Raw genomic sequence first — 23,102 nt, 5'->3', positions numbered from 1 at the left:
ATTATATATAAACAATTCTCTTAACATGAGAGGGAAAAAGTTCATATTAAAAGGCAATGTTTATTAAAATATCAGCTCCTGCCTGCTGCAGGAGGATTATTAGCATCACTGACTTCCTTCTCTGTTCCAACAACCTATTGCCAGATTTCTCAGGGAAGGACTTGTGTGGCTGCTGCTCCTTGACAGTGACTCACTGGGAAGTTTGTGCTTTCTGTAAGAACAGAGCCGCAAAGAGGAAAAAAAGAGGTGCTGGGTTTCCTGATGAGGTGGGTGACAGAAGTACGCCCTTTTCCACACAGGGCCACTGAGGTCTTCACTTGAAGCACAAGGTTAATTTCCTCCTTCCTAAAAATCAGGCTGGTACAGCCTGGAGAAATATCTTCTCAGGAAGAAAGGCAAATTTACTGCTGCATTTCATACACTGTGCTGCTGTGTACAAACACACAGAAGCACAGCACTGTTAAAGGGGAAAAGTGAGGATGATGCGATGGTCATATACAGTGACATCTAGCAATGAAGTGACCCAGAAATGACACACTCAAATGGTGCTGAATGAGTATAAATTGGCTCATATTATGTCTTAAGTATCACAAATGGCTCCATATAATGTATTGCAGGATAAAGTATTTAGTTTAAGTCTTAATGCACTACTTTTTTTCTTTACTCATTTCTTTAATTCATAAAACCCAAAACATATCTGGATTTTCAGTGCAGAGATTTAGAATTCAGGCTACAGAAGCCAATTTATCACTTAAGATGCAAAAATAGTTCTGTCTAAAAAGGGAGACTTTCTTATTTAAGAAGGAGAATCTGAAAAAGAATACCTAATTAAAGTGTTTTCTTTGGGTTTTTTGAGAGAAAAGTATATGTGAGAGGATATGCATTTGAATCTTTAAAAACCTAATCTCTTCCATGGGTGTCATTTGATTTCTGTAGTATGAAAACATATCCTCCTCCTGATTTTCCCAGTTTGTTCTTGGGCAGACAAATAAAAATGCCTTTTTATAAAACTATCTCTCTATTTGCTGTACCTATTTTTTAATCTGTGTTTCTTTACAACATTTGATGAAAAACTACTGAGTGTTTTCCTGAGAGAAAATTGTTCAGTCAAAGTTCTGTTTTTAGTTGCTGAATATTAGCAGCACTTTTGTGCACTCTGGCCATTGAGGATGGCAGCCTTATTTTCAATTCCCAGTCTGCTTCTACCCGTTATCCTTCTGGTTCTCATGCAAGTGTGATTTTAAACCTCCTGGTGTGACAAAAACAAAGACAATAAAAGGTCTGGTGACTGTCTAAGAGTCGTTTAAGGATATACAGATACTTTGAACAATCCCAGACTTCCTTTCTAGGAATGTCTGCTTTCCTTGGACACCCCATTTCATGACCAGTTTGGGAATATAAGGTCCCACACACAGACCCACATTCCCTCCAGCAACCATCAGATGAGTGCCATTTTAGTTTGGGGGGGATTCAGTTTTGTTTGCCTTTTTTTTTTTTTAAATAGAATCCCTTGACTACTTCTATCATGCAATTTTTTTTCCCTGTTCCTTAGTCATTTAGGAGGAGTGTCAAAACCCCTTCTGTATAGAATACAGTTTATAGGGATATCTTTTTCTTTCCCTGAATGTTTATAAAACACATAGCATGAGGCTTTTTCGGTCTGACACTTTAAATTGTGCGGATTGTGGAAAAATGGTGAGGTTATGAAGGAAATTGTGATTTATATAATTTCAAACCCACCTGTGCTCTTCTGTAAAAAGCAGAAAACACCTAACATGGGATGGTCAAAGTTTTCTCATGTCAGAATTATTTTGTTTTTTGAAAATCAACACAGAAACTGTTCTAAATGGCCCTAGAGACCCCCACCAGCCCTGACTTGCACCTGGCAGAGTGCTGTATACACAAGCCTCAGGTGATTTACAGTGAGTAAAGAAGCTACTTACACAAGGAAGGGAAAATGCTTGAGAGCACCCAGCTGCTCTGTGCTCCTTTCCCCTGCGCTGTATACCCAACAGTGCTCAACACAACAGCAACATTTAAAGTCCAGGCACACAAACCTGCCAAGCCCTGCTAAGAGCAGTTGGGCCATTAGTGGCCATTCAGTCAGACAGAGCCCGGCTGTCTCAGGGCTGTTAGGGAGAGGGGAGAGGTTGGTAGACAGAAAATGTTGTACTGGAGGATCACTCTGAGCAATTGCTTGGCTGAGCTGTGTGAGAATGGCAGCCCTTGCTGCAGGGCTGATGGACGGGTGGAAGCCACAAGGGAAATCAGCACTTCATAAAAGTTAATGACCAAGGATACACTTCTTATGAGTCCTGACCATAGCAGGATTCAAGTGGAAAGCACTGGACTATTTCCTCTTCCATTTCTCCCTCTTGTTTTGGACCAATCTCCCTCTCTCTTTTTGTTATTTTTAATACATGCCTTTGTGAGAAAGCCCTCTATAAAGACACCCTCCATTATTTTCTATATCAGATCTGACTCAGCTGGGCCATCTCTTTTCTTTTCTGCTTTCCCAAAGGTAATATCTCAAGTGAGATTAAACATCCTCTTCCAGATAGCCCATTTTGGCTGAGTTTGTTCATGCATGAAGGCAAATATTGGCAGACCTTAAATCATCACAGAGAGGGGCACTGGTGTTCTCAGTTCTAGGCATGAAGTATGTATAGATGTCTATGCTGGCCAAGACTAACTGTGACACAATAAATAACAATCTAACAATAACAAATGTAAATAAAACATCTAAATTGCTTTCCAAAAAACAACCTTCTCCTAACCATTTAATTTTCTTTCCTTTTCACCCCTACATTTATCCCTTTATTTTACCAAGCACATTTTAATGCTTGCCTATTCTGTAACCAGTTCTGCAAATATTATTCATAGTATAAACATGTTTTTGTAAAATTCATACAAGTGGGCAAGGCATGAGAGATTAGTTAGAGTGTTTGTTATCCAATACTGGGTCAAACACAGGGATTGTGCATTAGGGAGGAGGTCTAGTGCTGATGAAAGCTGCCCTGCCAAAGTGCCCACTCCAGCACAGTGGTTATGTCTACACAACACGGCCCTGAACTCATTAAGTCTTCTTACAGATTTGAAAAATTAGGGTTTTAGTCCAAACTCTGTTATTCACTCTGTGACCACAGGCTTAATATTTCCTCTTTGTTTTCTGTTTTCTCAGTTGTAAACTACTCATAAAGATTCTACTCATTTTTGAGGGATTTTGAGACATATGGGATGGGGTGAGGGGATTCATAGTCATTCATGCTCAATTTTGATGATTTGGTGAGTGACATAAAGCAGAAAGAAACCCAAGGAAAAAGTCCCTTCTAAGTTTGGTGCCATAAAGAAAGCTGTGGCATACATGAGAAAGAGATGAATCTAAAACTAAAATAATTCCAATAGAGCTTGTAAGGTGTAGAATAAATATGAATACACTTTCAGTATTCTGTCCTACCAAAACTGCATTTATGATGGAATAAAAAATTATTGCATTGCTAAAGGAACAGTCATAACTGTGAAGAAAAATGTTGAATTATTATGGCAGACTACACAGCAACAGAGCATTTATGGCTCCACTCAGGGCAGATTGCTCAGTCAGGATTTTTCTCACATATATTACCATATAAACCTCCTGTGCCACTTGCAGTTTTGCAGAGTTCAGGTGATGAAAGACTAAGAGGGGGATAACTTTACTTATTGCTGTGGAAACCTGTTTATCATCCATGTCTAGAATTACTGTCTTTTGACTTGAATTGGAAAAGTGTTCATTAACTCCCTGACATCTTCCCTTCACCCCAAAGTTTCCTTCTTCATACACACATGCACACCATTATTATTGGAAGATGTGCTTTTACAAACTGTGCTACCAAGGTTGCTACTACCTCTTTGCCATCATTGTGTGGCAGTGAATACACATAATTTATTTATATAATAAATTATAACAGTGCAGGACTATCCCAAAATTCAAACACATGAATAGTAACTTCTTTGTCCAACTACTTCTGGGATAATGAATGCAGTCTGTGGACTGCAAGTTAAATATTTCATGACAGTTATATGATTAACTCATGAAGTTTTTTAGATTTTATGGGCAGTATGATCAGGTCTGTCATTGTCCTTGTCAAGGAGATATGAAGGAGATACCTTCTCTTGGTCTCCATCTAAGATTTCCTTTCCTACAGATTCATCAGCAGGAGAACAAATTCCAGTTCTTGACTGGGAAAAAGTAAGAAGGGGAAGGGAAAAGACTATCCAAGTTTGCTGAGATTCTGAGCTGCTACTCTGCCTTCAAACTTATCCATTTCCATGGTAATACCAAGGGAAAATACAGCATCTGTGCTGCAAAGCTTGCAGACAGCTTTTGAAATATCAGAAATTTTTGTGGGTACAGATGATATTGAACATATGGTGTTTGAAAGAGTGGCCAACATTGCAAAAGCCTTTGGAATCATCTGATGTTTTATTTTGTGTTTCCTCACCCTCAGCTTTTAAGTCTGTCATATTTTCCTGCTAGCAATATAGTGACCCATTTATGGCAACAGCTGCACATTCAACTTGTTACTAGTGGTGTTATTTATCACAGTGAAAAGGAAAGATTCAATAATACAACAATGACCCTAAATTTGAGGGAAAAAAAAAAAAGGCAAAAAAAAGCAATGCTTATACTTCAATGTATATCTTGGATTATCTTTCCATAACAAATAAATGCTACTTGTTAGGCACAAATTGACTCTGCGTGCTCATGTTAAGTGTGCAGCTGAAGCAAAAGTCCTTCCTCCTCTATGAGGACAGTTTTCTAGATTTTTCAGGCAGAGAGCACAGCAGTTTCTGTCAGTGATGTGAAATGTCACTCTGAGCTGGGAAACACCATGAAGCATGAAGTGATGAATTGCCATCATTTTTGCCAGGTTTCACAATGCACAGTGGCTCCATGTTACACCGACTTTACTTGTGTCTGTATATTAATTTGGGTAGGAAATATGTAAAAAGTAAAGCCTTAAAAACCAGCTTTGTCTTGTTTCATTATCTCTTAAATTTTGTGCAGTTTTTCTCAGCCTTACATTTAAGCAAAACTATTCTTTCTCAACTCATGCATTATGCAGTTCCCAACTCTCTCCATGCATCATCTGTCTCACACTGAGGGATTCTAGTTGAGACAATTGCATCATACCACAAATGTGATTTTCTGCTATTAATTCTATGGAAAATCTACTCTGGAATAGTTTAACTCCCTGGCATTTTCTGGGTATATCATTACCTGTGAATTCAGGCTTCCAAAGCCTGTTTTATATAAAACAAACCTCCCAATCCCAAGACACCAAATTTCAGAGTTGAAAAGTCTGTAAACTTCTGCCTTGGGCTGTATTGAAAACCTGAACATCAGTACTTTGGGGCTTCAGACTTTAAGTTTTGATGTAACATGTCTTGAGAGAACGAATCCAAAATTGCATCAAACCAATAATTTGGTTGAGTAACCAATAATTTATTCAGAAGTTGGCAAGGATACATCCTTCATATTTCATATGTGTCTGTCTGTGCTCTGCAAAGCAGGATGTTAAGCCTGTACATCTTTTTCTAATTGCTTGCATCTGCATTTCAGCCAGACCAGTTCACAGCAAATATGGGACAAGTCTCAGGTGCTACTCACATCTCTGCAGTTTCAAGCCACCTAAATGAGTTTCCAGTTGGGATTGTCTGTAATAGGTGGCAAGAGAGGGAAAAAAACTTCTGCACACTGACAGACTCCCACAGGATGCACACAGACAGAATTAAAGGAAATCCCAGGAACAGATTAAAAGTATAGCATTCAGAATTCCATCTCTGGAAAAGGCTAGTGAAGGGCAATGAGATCATTCATTGAAAGCTCTCTTGCAGTCAGCTCAAGGGAAGTCCATACACTGCTGAGGGGAGGTTATAGTTTATAGTCAGTTATGGCCTTCAGTGCTTTTTGGTTTACAGTGCTTCTGAAGGGTTTCAGAAACAAAGGGGGAAAAAAAAAGCAAAAAAATGAAAAGCCAAACAAATATATGAAATAGGGAGCTTTCAAAACAAAATAAAAGTCTCTAAACCCTTAAGGAGAGAATAAACTTTCATGTTTGGAACAGATGTACATGAAAACATCAAGAACTCAACCCCATGGCAAGGGCATTCAAAATCTGCTGCAAGGAAGAAACTCATCTCTTTGGTTCCCTGAAATCTGAAGGATGCTTTCTGTACTTCATGCAATCAGGTCAGTAAGTGGAGATGAGAAGTCAGTAAGTGGGAACACAAGGCTGTTTCATATTTGGCCAACCTTTTCATCTTATTTAACTCATCATTGTGTTAATTGATTAGTGAGGGATCTCCCAGGCTGGTTTGCATTGCCTGTTTGACAGCAACAAGTCCTGAGCAAAAGCTGCACAGGGCAATGTGGAGAAGTCTCCACTGCAACCAAGGAAACTTCCTGCAGAGAGGCAGCAGAGGTTGAAAACTTAGTTCAGAAATGCTGGAGGAACTAGTGAGTGCCACAGTTCCACTGGTTCTGCCTTCTCTATTAGTTCCTTGCCTTTTGGACTGAGACTTCCAACAAAGGTGACAAGAACAAAAATGTTTTTTCTCTCTTGCATCATGAACATCTGCTTATTGGGAACTGTTTTGATGCCTTAAGATCCTCTTTAACAAGAAGAAAAGGAACTATAAAAAATGAAGTATATAAAAAGAACTATCGTTGTATTACATATCTCTGCTTGGGAATATGATAATATCAATTCATCATTTGTAGCCAGCAGTTCAAATAGTGTTTGTTTGGGTTTGGGTTTTTGGGGTTTTTTTTGGCAACATAGGAATCCACCACTAACAAGATTTAGATAAGTAATCACATGAGATTCCAGGGCTGAAATGCTCCGGATCACACCTCAAACTTGAAAATGGTCTCTATAATATTAATCTCTTAAATATGGGGCCTAGAGATGGGTGGAGCTGAACAACTTTTGATGTGTATTACAGCTCTGGTTGTAGAGATGGCCACAGAAAGAGATGTACTGAGTATGCCTGTGGAATAGAGCAATCAGATATACAGGATGAGCTTTACAACACTTTACATTATTGTTCTGTAATGTTTTGGTTTTTTTACTAGAGAACTAATTTTTTAAAGTCAAGGGTGGAAAAAAAATTAGAAGAACTAATAGGATTATTGCAGATTTCCCCTGCAACACTTTTGCAGCCAAAATGATATAAAGGGATTGAAGTAACCTTCACATTGCTCCATGGCAACACCAATCTTCGCTTCTCCTTTCTGCCAGCCAGGCACTGAGGCTGTCTTGGGCATTGTCTCACCTATTCAATGACACAGCTAGGGAATGAAAAGGGTTAGAAAAGGCCTCCAAAAGCAGAGCAGGAAAGATGAAAAGCATTGCCAGTGGAACAAAAGCATTTGGAGAAGGCTGGGAAGGGAGAAGAAACTGAGATTACAGCCTGCATACCTTTACCCATGACAGCCCCACAAGGCTGTGCAGCCCTTTCTTTCTGAGTTAGCCAGCTGGGGATCTTACACCTTAACATTTGTACATTTGGTGTCCAAGCCACCCTTTACAGAGACTGTGGGCTCTTCTCCAACCCATTCCATTTCCCATTTCCTGTTTTATTCAAGTTACAGTTTAATATGGCAATTAGCTGCAGTGTAATGGCTTTTGAGCTGAGAAAATTGATGAGTAGAGGAGGATACAGAGCTGGTCAATTTGAATAGAGGGGATATGGCTGCAAACAAGGCAGGGGATCATCACATCCTCTCTCCTGAACTCCCGCAAAATGGAAGGCAGCAAGAAAAATGCTTCATAACTTCATAGCTACAACATGGAGGCAGTTGTTTGCTGTGCTGCTGTGAAGCAACAACAAAAGAAAATGAAAGAACATTTAATCTATTCACTTTAAGCATCCCTAACTATGCCTTTGTGGAAAGTGCAGCTTGGCTTCATTGTGCTACTGAAATGAGCCCAAGATCTTGTGCGACATTTCAAATAACCAGAACAATATATTTCTCCATTACTTTACTTACTTTAAGCACATGGGTTTTGTAGTTAATGTAGTTCCTGGTGTTGTGAGAGAGCAGTAAAAATGAAATCCATGCTTAATGCAGTGAACTTTGACAACAGCAGCTGCAACTCAAAATTAAAATCCACTGCTTTGCTTTGCTCTCAGGGTCTGAACCAGCTTTGAGGAATGCTGCAACGCACTGTGAATGAGGACATCTGAAATGAAAAAGTGTCTGAGCAGCTGCCCACAGGACAGATCAAATCACCAAAAGCAAACAGTGATGTGCCAAGCTGTTTGCTGAACACTCAGGTGAAATCAGACAAAACCCATAAGCCTTGGAAATTTCAAGACAAAAGAGAGAGACTGAATTTTTAACATCTGTTGCAAGGCACTAATCATGGAGATAAAAGACTCATTTAGACTGGCTGACTTGACCCAAAAGCCAGAGGAGGCATTGAAGGCAATGAAGTCACTGCCATAGGTCTCAGAGCACTTTAGATCTGGCCAGAAGACATATACACTACAAATTTGGATTCTCTTGAGGGGGAGGTAGTGTATTTGGGTTTGGGCTTTTTTTGGAGAGGTGGGGAGAGAGCTGTTGTGGTTTGGTTTTTGTCCAGACAGCAGCAGCAGTGAACTGCTCAACATTAGTTATTTTTGTCAGTGATCTGATGATGTCCTTTAGGCATTTAACTGCATTTTATAATGACCCAATATATCCAGGTTTTGTTCATTTGCTTTCCCTTTATGTCATCAAGGACCTGCTTTGGGTTTGTGGCTGAAGCAGGTATTATGCAGACCCCAGGCTGCCTCTAAAGGAGAGTTCTCTAGGACAATCTCTGCTGAGTACCTGGCAGGCATCAGCCTCAGCTGTGCCCTGCCTGAGGCAGGTGGAATTCTCTCCAGTGATTTTCTGTAACTATCTACTATAGTGACAGTGGGAGAAAAATCCAAGGGAGGAAGGGTGTGCAGACAGTGTGGTCTTAAAAAGATTGTGAATGAGGACTGCCGGGAAGAGTCGCTGGTGCCACACTTGCCTGCTGACAGGGGATGGTGCCTGTGTCAGCCAGAACTCACCACTTCAAACTAGAGTCTTCCTGCTGCCTGTCCTCCACAGGAGAAGCAGTTTGTAATCATACAGGGCTCATGGCAAAAAAGTCCCTCCTAGAGGGATAAGTGTCAGGTAGGAAAATACCATGGCCCTACTGAGCCTGAAATTTGACATGTAAAGTTAGTCACTCAGAATGAAAGAAAGTGACAAGTTTTACAGTTGAATTAGGTTCCTATGATGTACAAGATTATTGATTCTGTTAAATAATAAAGTCACATTACTGAATGTGCTTCTTGTTGTATGTTAATGGCAATAATGAAAATATCTTGCAGATCTCTGTGTGCCATTCACCACTCATTTTCAGTGAGAAATAGAAGTAGCAGGAGTCAATAGGTCTGACTCTGCAAGCTTGCTTTCTTTTTGCAGTTAACTTTCCATGTATTGAAATGCTCTGAATACAGATTGAGTTGCTTTGTTCGATATTTATTATTGTTCCACCTGCGTTGAAATGGGAACAGCTCTGGCTTTGATAAATAGATTCAAAGGCAGTCAAAATTCATTGTGCCTCTTCTAAATGCTTTTGTGTCCTCTGCTGGAGCTCTTTTTGATTAACTCTTCCAGAAAGACTTCTCTTGAATCAAAATAGGTCTGTTCCTTGCCTTCACAGAACACCAGTGCAAACCCTTTCTTTGAGCCAGATTGTCCCGTGTCATGTATTTATCCAATTTTTTTGAACAACCAAAGCTTTTTTCCCTCTTTTCCATGTTGAGAGACATGGTTCTCCTTCTTAAATCATGGAAGCCATGCACATGACAACTGCTAGATAATTAAAAAGAAAGGTGTCAGAATCTGGCAGTAGAACTTCATTAGCTTTCCAAAGCATACCAAAGAACATTCATTATCACAGTATGAAGTATCATAAATAATTAGTACTAAATCCAGACATGCCAAGGGAATGATCAGTATGTCTTCATACTGTGATCAGCTTGCCTGTTTATTTCATTACTGTGTTCATTTGAAAGCTCAATATTTTGCCAATTCTGCCATTCACACTCATTCTCCCAGCATTTGTGGGAAGAAAGAAAAGAATACTAGGATTATCTTGCTATTTTCTTAAGTCATTACACCAACTAATTATAAATATTTCACCAAACAATAATAGCACTATCTTGATTAACTTTTCCTCAAGATACTTTGGTTTTGAAGGTAGGATAATATTACAAATTGCAGCTGAAAATTAAGACAATAATAAGCATAAGGCTGATGCAAACCTTCCAAAAAATGCAAGAAGCTGAGCTTAAAGATTTATATTATGTGTATAAAGTTCTTCTTCAAGAATTCATGCTTGTGCCTGTTCTCTCTTCCTTTTATTCATGTCCTCACTGAATGAGGACTTTTTTATCCTAAGAGGAGAACTGAGTGCACAGAAGAGCACTGAAATTACTAACTTAAATACACACACACAGAGTGTGGATTTAATGTAAATATGCATTTAAACTTATTTTTAAGATCACCCTTGTCAGCAGCCCAGGATGTAACTCACTGAATAATGAAAGAGGGGCAGCATTAGTTTAAAGTGATTGCTGTGTTTGTTCCATTATTAAGTTTTGTTGCCTGGTGCTACAGGGCAAGGAAACACAGCAGGGCTAAGTGGGGAGAGGAGTACCATGAAAATTTAACTGGAGGCACGTACCAAGAACCTGCAAACAGCAGAACACAGATACTCTAAGGCATCAAATAAATGAACAAAATAAATTAAATCCTATTGTGCTTACTGTCCTTCTTCCTCTGTAAATCTCCTGTGCCTGAAAGACACCTCCTGCTTTCACCTGGGCTTCAGGTTCAATCCAGACATCTGTCTTGAACTACCCTGTTTATTAAAACTTGCTGTTGAATATCCCATTACTGACAGTTCAGCTACCTGGAGTGCCTTGATGTGGCCCCAGGGCAGGAGAGCAGAGCTGCAGCTGGTGTGCAGGGCACAGAAATGGCTCTCTAGCCCCTGCCAGGACCCTGGCACCAAGGGCTCCTCTGCTGCTGCCAGTTTGGCTGAGTGGCTGAGAGCAGTCCACCCTCCTGTTGTGCTAGTTCCTACATAATCCATAAGCATAATAGTAACAGGTTCACCTCAGGCATGCTTATCACTAAGAAATAATCCCACTCATTTTGGTTTAATTTTTTTGAAAAAGACATGTGAATTCACCCAACACAAGTGGGAAATATAAATTATAATAAAATTCCTGATACAGAAGGGAGAAAAAGAGTGAAAGCATTTTAAAAGTGTTGAAAGATTCTAATTAATTTTCCATTAAAGAATTGCTCATTGTTTGGAAATTGTACAGAATGAGAATAGAAGGTTACAAAATTATCACAGCAGCAAAATTTAATTTACAAAGGTTTTAAATTTTTTTTTAACCTTCCTAGAATTTGTGGATGGGGAAGAAACATACACTGTCTAAAATCTTTTCAGAGGCTCCATTTGGCTCTGTAGCTGAGCAGCTGGCAAGAGGCTGCCTGGTTGTATTTCCCAAAAAAGCACTGAAGTGGCAGAACCACAGTGATGCCAAGTTTTCACTAGACTGAGTAAAAGACAAGGCTGTTAACAGCATGTGCTGAATCGAAGGGAAGAGGGGCACAAACACATTTCTGCCACTGGGCAGCATTGCCCAGCTGAGGCCAACCTGGGCTATCCCTGCTAGAACAAAGTTCTGCCAGAGCCTGGCACAGCTGCACGTGGAAGGCTGCAGCTTTCCTCCCCCAGGAGAAGCAGGAAAATGTTGGCAGCAAGGAAGGTGGGGAAGGAGCTGGCTCCCAGTCCTGCTGCCTGGGTTTGGATAACCCAGCCCTGGTCTGCCTGAGAGCACCATGAGCCTTGCAACCAGCTTGGGACTGAGACACTCACACTCAGAGGGGAGATGCTGCTCGCACCCTGAAAGCCAGCTGCCTTGAAACAGACAGAAAGAGTCCTGATGGAGTTTTTGAGACAGCTAATATAACTCACCAGATTCCACAGAAAGATAATAACAGGATTTTGTGTCGTAGAGACTGCAGGGAGCTCGGTTGTTGTCTGCGGAGATTCATGGGAGAGATTGCGTTCCTGTTCAGTAGTTCATTTTCAGAAGGTGATTTAGCCACTTGTTTTACTCAATTTAAAACCTTCAGCTTGTTATTCACAAGAGAAAATAGATTACAGAGCCTGAGAAGCTGTATTTTTTTTTCTTCACAATGGCTTCAAGCAGGTCCTCCAATACTTCACTGGCCTGGGCAGTTTCCCTCAGCTCTCCTTTGTCCCCCTCCATGGGGAGGTATATCATAGTGAGAATCAAATAAAAATTTACTGCAGGATTAAAGGCACTGGAGATCAGAGCAACTTGCAAGGAACCACTGTGCTCAGATTAATGCCCAGACCAATGCTGCTTTGAATTCCACTCCAGTTTCACAGATTATCAGGGAGCAATAGTCAAGTTAAAACAAGGCTGTTCCTTCTTTGCAGCAATCACGCTTGGCTGGAACTTGCTCTGTCACTGTCTGCACTAATCAGTCCCTTCAAAGTTTGCCTGGCCCCCTCTGGGGCTGCCCCCTACATGTAGCCTCTTCTTACCTTCTCATTTCAGCTTCTTCCCAGCTTCTGAGAGTGCTGGGACAGAGCTTAGAGGGACGAGTCACCAGATGCAGAGCAGGAGCCTTGGGAGCATGAGGATAAACCCAAGCACAAAGGGGAATTTACTTGGTGAACTTGGCTATTCTACTCTGTCTCCCAACGTAGATTTCTCTCTGCCTTTGCATCAACAGAGCCAATAACCTGCAGCCTTTTTTCTCCTCTTGTTGTACAATGAAGAAAACTGATTTAAGGTTAGTGGTAAGAGAGAGCATAGTCTTTAACCATAGCAGTTCTCCTGCAGCATTTTGATAACTCCTCTGCTAACAGAGCTGATAGAGAGGAGAATGACAGAAGGGAGGACATTCCCTTCTTGCTCCTTTTCTTTGCTACTTTCAAAGTTTTGACTATTTTCCCATAACTACAGAGCTAACAAGAATGAGCAGTAAAATGGCTTTTGAAACGTGAAAATTCAATATTAGAAATGTAATGAGAAGACACAAATGTAGCTGTTTGAAAAGGTTTGCTGAACAGAGAACACAGGGCTGTTGTACAGCTCCTGCACAGGAAGAATGAAGAGAGCAAAAGGAGCAGGCTGTGGGGGGACAGAGCAGAGACAGACTGAGATTCTTTTAACTAAAAATTCAATACAGCTTCATTCATTATCTATTTTTTATGAAACAGTGGAATTAAAAAGAAAAGGCTTCAATGAAACATGGGGCTTCCAGCTTGCTCAAGAATACTGCAAAAACCCTTATTCAGTTTCCCTTGAAGCCAAGAGAAACATGTCTTTTCTGGTCCAATTTTCAGCTCTTTGAAGCAGAAACTCAGTCTTTTATGTGTCCCTACAGTGCCCACTGCAATAGGTCTCCTGTCTCAGCAGGGACTTCTAAGTGCTATTGTAATAAAATTGATTAATCATAATTTCTAATAACTCCTTAATATTTCCAGTATAATCCTTGACTAAAAAAATGTATGCAGGCTGAAAAGGCATGAAAGTTTAATTTAGAACACAGTAAAGATAAGTTTCTGCTAGGAGAAAATCTAACACAAAAGGTAGTAAAAATGTTGTTCATATTAAGCAGATGCAGAAATGATATAAACAGTGTAACAAACCATAAATCTGGGCTTTACATCTATTTATAAGCTAAAAATTAAGTGTAAGATGAGTGGGATATGCACTGGCAGGCACGGATGCTATTTCTGGCTCCAAGAAGAGGGAGATGTGCTGTTACCCAGCTCCATCTGCATGGCAATGAAGGGCCACTCAGAGATAGATGTGTAAATCTTCCTGCTGTGATTCCTCCCCACTCTTTTGCAAAGCAGCACTTAATATTGACTCCTGTACTGCTGTCTCATAGCCCCCACAATAAGTGTGGAAATGGAAGGGCCAGCTCACATCTCTCACTGGCTCTGGCTCAGGTTGCAGATGTGGGCGGACACTGCTGCATCGCTCTGCTCTTCAATAAATGTTTTTAAGGCTTATTTTTCACAGCAGGAGCAGGAATGAAAAATAAGATTCAATTGTACATGTTGACAGGCTTGGGAGAAGTGCCAGTACGCCATAACCCCAAGTACCAGCCCAGCCCTGCCACTCTGTAAAGTACAATTACTGTAAATTGGTTCAGAGCCTGGCAAACATCAGAGGCACACATGTGCCTCTCTGCAAATATGCAGGCACAGGACTCATAAATGATCCTGGGGTTTCCTTTTCTCCCTGGTGGAAGGAAGTTTAATAGCTTTAATGTGAACTATCCTTTTCCCTCAGCTGGGGCAGATTTGTACCTGAGGGAGGTCCTTAGGCTTCCCTCCAAGGCAGTGAAGAACACAAATATCACAGGAGGGGCTCATCTCCCCCTGTGGAAAACAGGGGATGCTTGGGCCATTCTCATCTCTCTCCCAGGCAGTTAACTGAGAGTTACACATCTTACATTTGGCTGGATTAAATGCTTGCTATTTGGATGCCTAATGTCATTTGAGTTGTAGTTTTGTATAACTTCACAGCAAAGAACCACCAATACACCTAAACATGCTAGTTTCATAGAGAGAAAACTGTCAATTTTAAAGTCTATTTTCTGTGGTCATTTGCAACCAAAAGAAGGTATTAGGTCCATTGAACTAAAAAAGAAAAAAAGCCTTTTGTAATTTAGAGGTATAAAATAAAATAAAAGTTTAAGTGTATAAATAGACAAGATTTTATCCCAGAATTTAATCTTCTGTATCCATGACACTAAGCAAAACATACCATGGAATTGTAGAATAGCAGGCTGGCTATTCATGTGGCTTTCCATCTCTGGAACACACCTCTCATGGTATTGAGCACACTCAGAACCCCCCAGCTCAGCAATGTTGCTGAACAGAAAATCCCACATGTGGATGAACATGAGGAAACATTTTCCTGCAAATTATTTCTCAAAAATATCAGCTGTGTGATAAAGCTGTGGGATTAATTAATTTAGTATGCATCTCTAATTGCCTTATTGCAATCCTTCTCTCCCAGGACTAAAGCTAATGCTCCATATCTTGAAGTATCTTCAAATTTCAGGGTTTTTTTCCTTATCATGGCAGGCCATGAAATTTTTCTCTTACCTTCAACACATAAGGAATTTTGGTATCTATATATACAGGTACTACATAGACATCCTGCAAGTCTGCATAGATATTGCCACTCCTTGTAGAAACCTTTTTAAAATGTAGCTGCTTTTTCCCCCTTAATGCTGAAGTACCATTGGGAAGTGCAGTGAAAGACACACCTCAGATATTCAGGTGTATATCATTCCTGTACCACAGCTATATCAAGATATTTTAAATAAAGAGACAGCACTGAATCAGCTAATGATCTGACCTAATTTAGCCAAGTTAATTTTTTAGAGAGCCCAGTACCTCGTATTTAGCTCAGCAATAACTCTCCCAAACCATCCAGTTCTTGATTTGACTATTTTAACAATAATTTACTTCCTCATATTTGCCGATGCCAGTCAGATTTTAGTTTATTTCTACTGTGTTTAGTTCTCCCGTGTGAACTCTTGTATTTTTTCTTAGTGAATTAAATTCTTTCAGCTCAAAGAGCTCAAAGAGAGAGGTGTTTGAACTTTTTCCTGGACTTGCCAGAAGGATCATTCTGAACAGTTTAGCTGGACAGAGAACAGACAGTTACCTGGTCTGTTTGAATTTCACAAAAAAAACAAACCCTAAACCAAGAATTATTCATGGAAGCAACTGAACCTATAGTTAGAATAAGTGTATTACATTCACTTCAAAATGATTAGCAACAAAAAGGAGATAAAGTATAAATTAGATTTTTAAAAATTATTCCTGAAAGCATGTAATTTTTTTTCTTTGACAAAAAGAATGTGTACCATGATTTTATTTAATATATAGGCTTTGGAAGATGCCAGATCATCATGACAATATGAATAAGCATAACAGGTGATCACAAAGCTCTCACTGCAATCAACCCCAGCTCAGCCTGCTCAAATCCCCAACTCACACGAAAGCCCAGCACTCCCAGCCATGTAGGCCAGGAAAAAACAGTGATCACATGTATTATTTAAGGAGAGGGACAGCAAAATGATGAGCACATCTGGCAGCAGGTACCTGCAGCCTTTTGGGAGGCAGCAGTGTGTCCTGCAGCCCCCTGGCACCGAGTCTGTGCCTGTCTCACCGAGCTGTGAGAGCAAAACCTGCCGGGAATCCTGCTGGGGAACCCGCTGGCAGCCCTGCTGGCCTGGTGCCTTGAATATTTAATCTCAGCCCCTAACTAGAACAGATATGTGATGAGCAAGATAAAGCAAACTCTTTAACAACCTGTCTCTCTTCCTTGGACAAGCAAGCCCTGACTCACAACACATGGGAAAAGACAGTCAGCAGCTCCCGAGATGACCCTTCTTTGAAGTGATATCTTTTTTACTTCATTTGCATTCTGGTTTCCAGCTAAACCAGGACTTGCACTGTCGATATCTCCGTGTGTCTGTTCCAGCCCATTCACTAACAATTTCTGGCAAGTGGGCAATTTCCAATTCAAATTCGACAGAGGTAACTTTCAAATATATCTAGTCGCTAAAAATACTAGTTAGTAACTGTGTCAAGCAGAAATAAAATTACTTACCTTCTGGAGGAAAGTCAGTGTAGATTTATCCTGTAGAAGTCAGGAACAAGCCGTGAAGCCTCACAATATTCCCTCAGTAGCCAATGGGGACATTAGCTAAAAAAGCAAAGGGAGAACACAAATTAGGATTAGAAGCACAACAGGTATGAGCACACATGAAAGTGTATCTGCTAGATTATAGAATATCTTCTATCAGCCAAAAAACAATACTTGGGTAACCTTAGCCAATGCATCAGACTTAGATACCATATGTTTAACTCATTCAAGCCCTTGAAAAGCCATTTTCAACTTGCTTGGTTGGCTCCACATCTTTCACGATTCGTTATAAATGCCTCTGATATTTTTTTCCTGCTTAAGGAATTGTTGTTTAAAATTTTGTATACAAGTCTTCTTATAAATTCTTTTAAAACCATTTTTAAGTCTTATATAATTTCATTTTCCTCTATTCCTGGAGTGCTGTCTGCAGAAGCTCCCACTAAAACTTCTGCAGTACTGTAAACACATTTACTTATGATTTATGGCAGCCATATAGCAGCCTTCAACCTTCAACAATGAAACCATGGAAACTTCACCAGATGAAGGCAGGGGGATGGAGGAAGAAAGAAAAGCACAGGTAGACAAATGGCTGGCCAGAATCTGGCTCTGACTGCATCTTTGGGAGCAGGGAAGAGCAGGGGTGCTCCCATGTTCCAGCTCCTACAACAGACTGCTGACCTTGTCACCTACTGTCCAGACTCTCTGGAATCATGATGTGGGCTTCAACACCTTTCTATAACCTTAGTGGTTAAAGGAATAACCTTTCCTGTTATTCCTTTAACCACTAACATATTTTACCTCCAAGAAGAACATATCTAATTAGAAAATGAAATTAAATTACTCAATCTCCCCTTCTTGCTTTAATTTTATCAATATCTTGACTTCACTTGGAGCTATTCCCCAGTCAGAGCTAGAGGGAAGCAAAAACCCCCGATCTGAATGCAAGCTTGTCTTACTTACTCTTTCTTTTCCTAATTTAATTTTTATTTTTGTAATTCTCACATTCCCTCGGGCTATTTAAGATGACAGCAGCCTCTTGCCTTGTGTGATACAGGACTTGAACTATTTTCAGAAGCAGTAAACTCAAGGAATAAGAAATAACTATAAAACTTGTCCAGTGGTTTGACTTGACCTAATACTTCCAGACACCTATTATTCCACATTTACTGGACTTCCTCTGCCCCTTCAACACTTGCTATCTCTTTTCTGGATAAGGAAACCAACACGATGACCCTAACAGCAGTTTTCCTTTCACCCCTGAGATGTGTACCCTTGTGAATTGCATGCAGAGATCCACTTAATTCATAAATGTTCCCTGAGTAAATGCTATTGAGTCTGGCAGCTCCAGCAACACTCCCCTGCCATATGCATTTTCTGTACAGATCATGGCCCTTTGCCCACCTCTTGCTCAGAAGTGTGCTGAGAGTGAATGTGTGGGAGCCCCAGGACACCTCTCTTGGTGTCTATTGTGTTCTTTTTTCTGTAGCCCATGAAAGGCCACAGCAACCACAGCTGATAAAGGGCTGAGAGAAAATGTGTTACAGAACAAAGAGACAAGGCAACAAATACAACTCGAGGGAGAGAAAGGAAATTGTGGGAAGGCAAGAGTTTTGTGGGATGCCTGAGGTCAGGCTGCATGGTCAGAAAGGTGATTCCTGCCTTTCTGACCATGCCAGAGACTCTGCAGAGGACAGGAGAGAGCAGAGGAACATCATTGTGTCTGGTTTCAGCATAACAGCACCCTGCTGTGAGAAACTGAGTTTCAGGGCTACAGGAGGCCACCCATTCTAAATGCACACTCCTGTGAGTCCCATCAGAGACAAAATGCATATAAATCTCCTGAATTCCTGAACAGAAAATAAATCAGAAAGCAAAAAGGTTCTATCTCAGTTCAGCATGCCCAAAACTAATTTGCTTGTATTAGTATTTTCATTCAAATAAGCCTCCTCTCAAGAAATAAAGCACGCTGCTAGGAAAAATCATTGGTCCTGCAGCTGTGATCAGGGAATGAATGAGACATGACAGCGCTCCTGTAGATGTTCAGACAGCCTGAGCTTGCCTCAGTCATCTTTTCCTGCGGTGGCAACATCCTGTGTGATGCAGTTTTGTGCAATTTCTGACATTGTCATTTCAGATGTTGTAAAATCCTGGAAGTGAGAGAAGGGACCAGGGTAAGAGGGGAGAAAATAGAACAGAAAATAGCATCTGACAACACATATCCAGTCCCTTGTGTCATTGCAAGATTTGCATAACTTGTCAGGATAGCCACCAATCTGATCAAAATGTGCCCACAGCTGGCATGGCAAACGTGCCAAGCCTTGGAAACCTCTTGATGTCATAACCTAAACAGCAGAGGGGTCAGTTGATTTTGATTTTCCTTCTCCCTTTCTTAGCAAAACACCCAAGTCTGAGATGAATGCATTTCTACTAATCAGTGATAGCAAACTGGACAAGGAAAAGGCAGGTTTAGCACAGTTTTAGCAGCATTTACAAAGGCTGCTCTGCCACAGGTTTCTCAAGAGCTGGTTCTCTGGAATCTCCCAGCAAGGTTGAACTGATATTGCACTTCCCTCTATTAAAAATTATTTGGGAAATTATTTGGGCACATATTTTTGTGTATGTTGATAATAAAAGAGTTTTCTGATGTCTGTCCCATTGTCAGGCTGATCAGGTTAATAGAGAAATTGTCAGGCAGATGAAATGACCTCTAGTGTAACTAGAGATGGCAGATTTCTTTAGCAAATCATCATAAAACCAGTTAGCAATGGATATAAAATGTTTCTTTCTAAATTATGTGTGTCACATGAATACTTAGAGCTAACCTGCTAAATTGTCATGACTTGCATATAGAGTTTCTCTGCCACTGTGTCACTCGGGCACCTTTTAATGCAAATCCTTCCCATTGGCACATTGGTTCCTCAACATTTGGTGGCCTCTCCTTTTGCCTAATTAGCTGGTAAAAAATATTCCAATTATTCTCCTTTTAATCAATGAAACTATTTTCATTAGAAAACAATACTCTTCCAGTAGTTCCAACAAACATAAAATGGGATTTTTAAATGGGAATCCTTATGGTTATTAACAAAATTCCATCTCTCTTCCTGCCCTCCCTCTCTCATCTGGGTACTTGGTGTGCTTCAGGTCCTGGATTCAGAGCAGTTCAATGCTGAGATATGGAGAGCAGCATTTCTATGACACAAATTTAGGAGAATGCTACAGAACCAAGAAAAAGATTCTAGACATTCCCTGGTGTCCAAACTGCTCAGGGGGAGCCAAACTGGACCCTCCTATGAGGAGATTTCACTGCTTTCATCAGTGAAACCAGTTTCCAGTTATGGTCACCCTGCAAGAGACTCTCATATATGCACTGTGTTTCTAAATTTGTGGACAAATTAAAGATGGACTTGCCAGGGCAAAAGATTTAAAGTAGCTGAGTGGATTCTGAGCTGTGGAAAAGGGACTCTTGATTTAGGTAGCCTTCAGTTTTGGGTTCCCATTCCTCAGAGGGTACCTATTTTCAGGTGTCAAGGTTTCAGATTCTTTGTAGGTGCTTTTCAGCTCCCCAAAGTATTGAGCTGCTGCAGAGTGAAAGACAAAACCCTCAGGAATCTCCAGGGCTCAGAAGTCCAAAGTGGAAGGAACCAGAAATCTCCTGCCACTCTGATGGCAGCTGGTTCTGCTTTGTGGTTCCAGCAGTAAGAGAATTTAAAGGGGTTCACTGCTCCTTGAGAGACTAAGAAGAAAAAACATAAATTCTCAGCACTCTCAGATAAAAAAAAATAGGCCATTCAGTTCTGTTTTGGGTTTGGTTTGGGTATTTTTTATGATGCTCTCCTGAGAAAGGGGAGAGTAGCTTAGGGGGAAAATCAGAATGATTTTAGTAAGCAGATGTTATGGTGTTTGATGTACAAATTAGGAGGTAATAGTGGTTACTAAAAAAATGCACTACATAAATAAGGAATTACTTACTATGCATACCACAGACAGAATAAAAACAAAGAGCCACATTATGATCTCATAAGAGCTAATAAAATTTTTGTTCTCTTGCTTTTAGACTAATTGTACCTGAATGGCTTTATTACAACACCATTATTTGGTCCATTTTTGAAAGCATTTCTATTTTTATCTAAGATCATTTTGGGTGCAAAACTGAAAAAGAATTCCAAGCAGAGAGATGGTCTACCACCAATGGAAAAAGAAAAAATAGTCTAGCCTTGCACTGAATGTGTTACACTGGAAATGTAAATAGCAACAATTCATGAAGAAGATTATTTGTAAAGCATGAGATCACAGTACTAAAAAGTTATTATAGTCTAAAGTCTTTTCATTCTTTAGTTTACAGTCTGATGAATTATTAGAATTGGTTTACAAGTTCTTTGCTTTAGCAAGCTGAAAACTTGCGTGGAAAACAAAACAAAACACCGAAAACAAAACTCAAAATCAACCCAAAAAGAAAGCCAAACTGGGGTTCTGGATGAATTCTGAACTTACAAAGAAATAGCAGTATGGAAAACTCACAAGAAAATTGTACCATGTGCCATCATTACACCCTTGCACTCTCTCATAATATAGAGAAAAATTAATTTGGGCTGTGGATTTTATTTCAATAGCAATAAACTAGGAATTAAGTATTATTTAATAATGATTTCTGCCTTTCAGTTCTATGTTTGTCCAAAACTGCATCACTTTCTTAAAATATTTTTATGTTGTTGCAGTTCTTGTTTACAGCTTAGTATGGTTATTTCTACAGTACCGTGAAAGGCATCGAGGGAAAATTTTACATGTGTCGTTGAACATTATTGAATTTCTCCACAATGCCAGAAGTACAAATAAAGCCTAGTTCAGTGTGTTTAGGTGATCATTAGAGATCTCAAAGAGACTGACAGCATAAATACATTGTAGTCTCTTTTAAAGAGAAACTTTTCTTTTGACTTACAGTATTTTACACATCACAAAATTTTATATATGACAAAGAAGTAATTTTAAATAGGATTCAGCTGTTCAATAGTTCTGTTTGTAAGTATTTATTTAGTATGGAATGGAAAAGAATGAAATATAGTTTAATTAGCACTGTCAAACAGGTATCAAATTTAACTTTGCAGGAGGGATAAAGTTAACAAATCTTAGCCTTTTGTCTCTCTGCATGATCAGCACACATATACCACAGTTATTTGACCTGCTAAGAGATGCATAAAGCCACACTGCCAGGCCTCCTTTATTGCAGCTTATTGTCTTGGACACCATGGGCACAAAGACATAACAGCAGCAGCGTGGTTTAATTAGGCCAGAACTTGATTAACTCTGCACACCGGGGATGGCTCTCAGAACTCACTGCTGTAGTGCTGCCCTGCCCTCTGGGAGAGGCTGCCCTGGGCCCTGTCCTGTGCCCTGTGCCCTGCAGGACCTGCCCTGAGCCCTGTCCTTTGTCCTGTGCCCTGCAGGCCTTGCCCTGTGCCCTGCTGGCCTTGCCCTGTGCCCTGCTGGCCCTGTCCTGTGCCCTGCTGGCCCTGCCCTGTGCCCTGCTGGCCCTGACCTGTGCCCTGTGCCCTGCTGGCCCTGACCTGTGCCCTGCTGGCCCTGACCTGTGCCCTGTGCCCTGCTGGCCCTGCCCTGAGCCCTGTCCTGTGCCCTGTGCCCTGCTGGCCCTGACCTGTGCCCTGCTGGCCCTGACCTGTGCCCTGTGCCCTGCTGGCCTTGCCCTGTGCCCTGCTGGCCCTGTGCCCTGCTGGCCCTGTGCCCTGCTGGCCCTGTGCCCTGCTGGCCCTAGCCTGTGCCCTGCTGGCCCTGCCCTGTGCCCTGCTGGCCCTGCCCTGTGCCCTGCTGGCTCTGAGCCCTCGGCCTCTGCCCAGGGGAATGTCCTTGGCCCCCTCCCTGACACCCATCCAATACTGGCTCAGAGCCCTGCTGGTCAGGAGCAGGAGATCCAGCTCTCCATGGACAGCTGGCCTTGAAAGGGTGAACATCCAACTGCAGTGACATGGCCTCGACCTGATGTACACTGCTTACCCCCACCTGTGAGGATGAGACTGGAAACAAGCACGCCAAGTAATCCTGTTAAAGGGTTCTATGAACTAGAGGGTTTGAGGTTTTGTTTTTTGGGGTTTTTTTTGCTAGAATATGTAACTTCTCATTCTCTTCTAAAATCAGGTCAAATAGGAGGATGTTTCCCAATGAAGGGAGCAAGGGCAGCGATGAGGGAATGTTTGCATCTCGTCCAAGCATCCCATTTTGCTTTTCCTTCTGATGTTGCCTCTTTTCCTGCCTGTTGTAAATATTTCATTTTTATCCCATTCTAA

This window comes from Ammospiza caudacuta, chromosome 9, assembly GCF_027887145.1.
Source record: "Ammospiza caudacuta isolate bAmmCau1 chromosome 9, bAmmCau1.pri, whole genome shotgun sequence".
NCBI classification, from domain to species: Eukaryota; Metazoa; Chordata; class Aves; order Passeriformes; family Passerellidae; genus Ammospiza; species Ammospiza caudacuta.
This window is presented reverse-complemented; position numbering follows the sequence as displayed.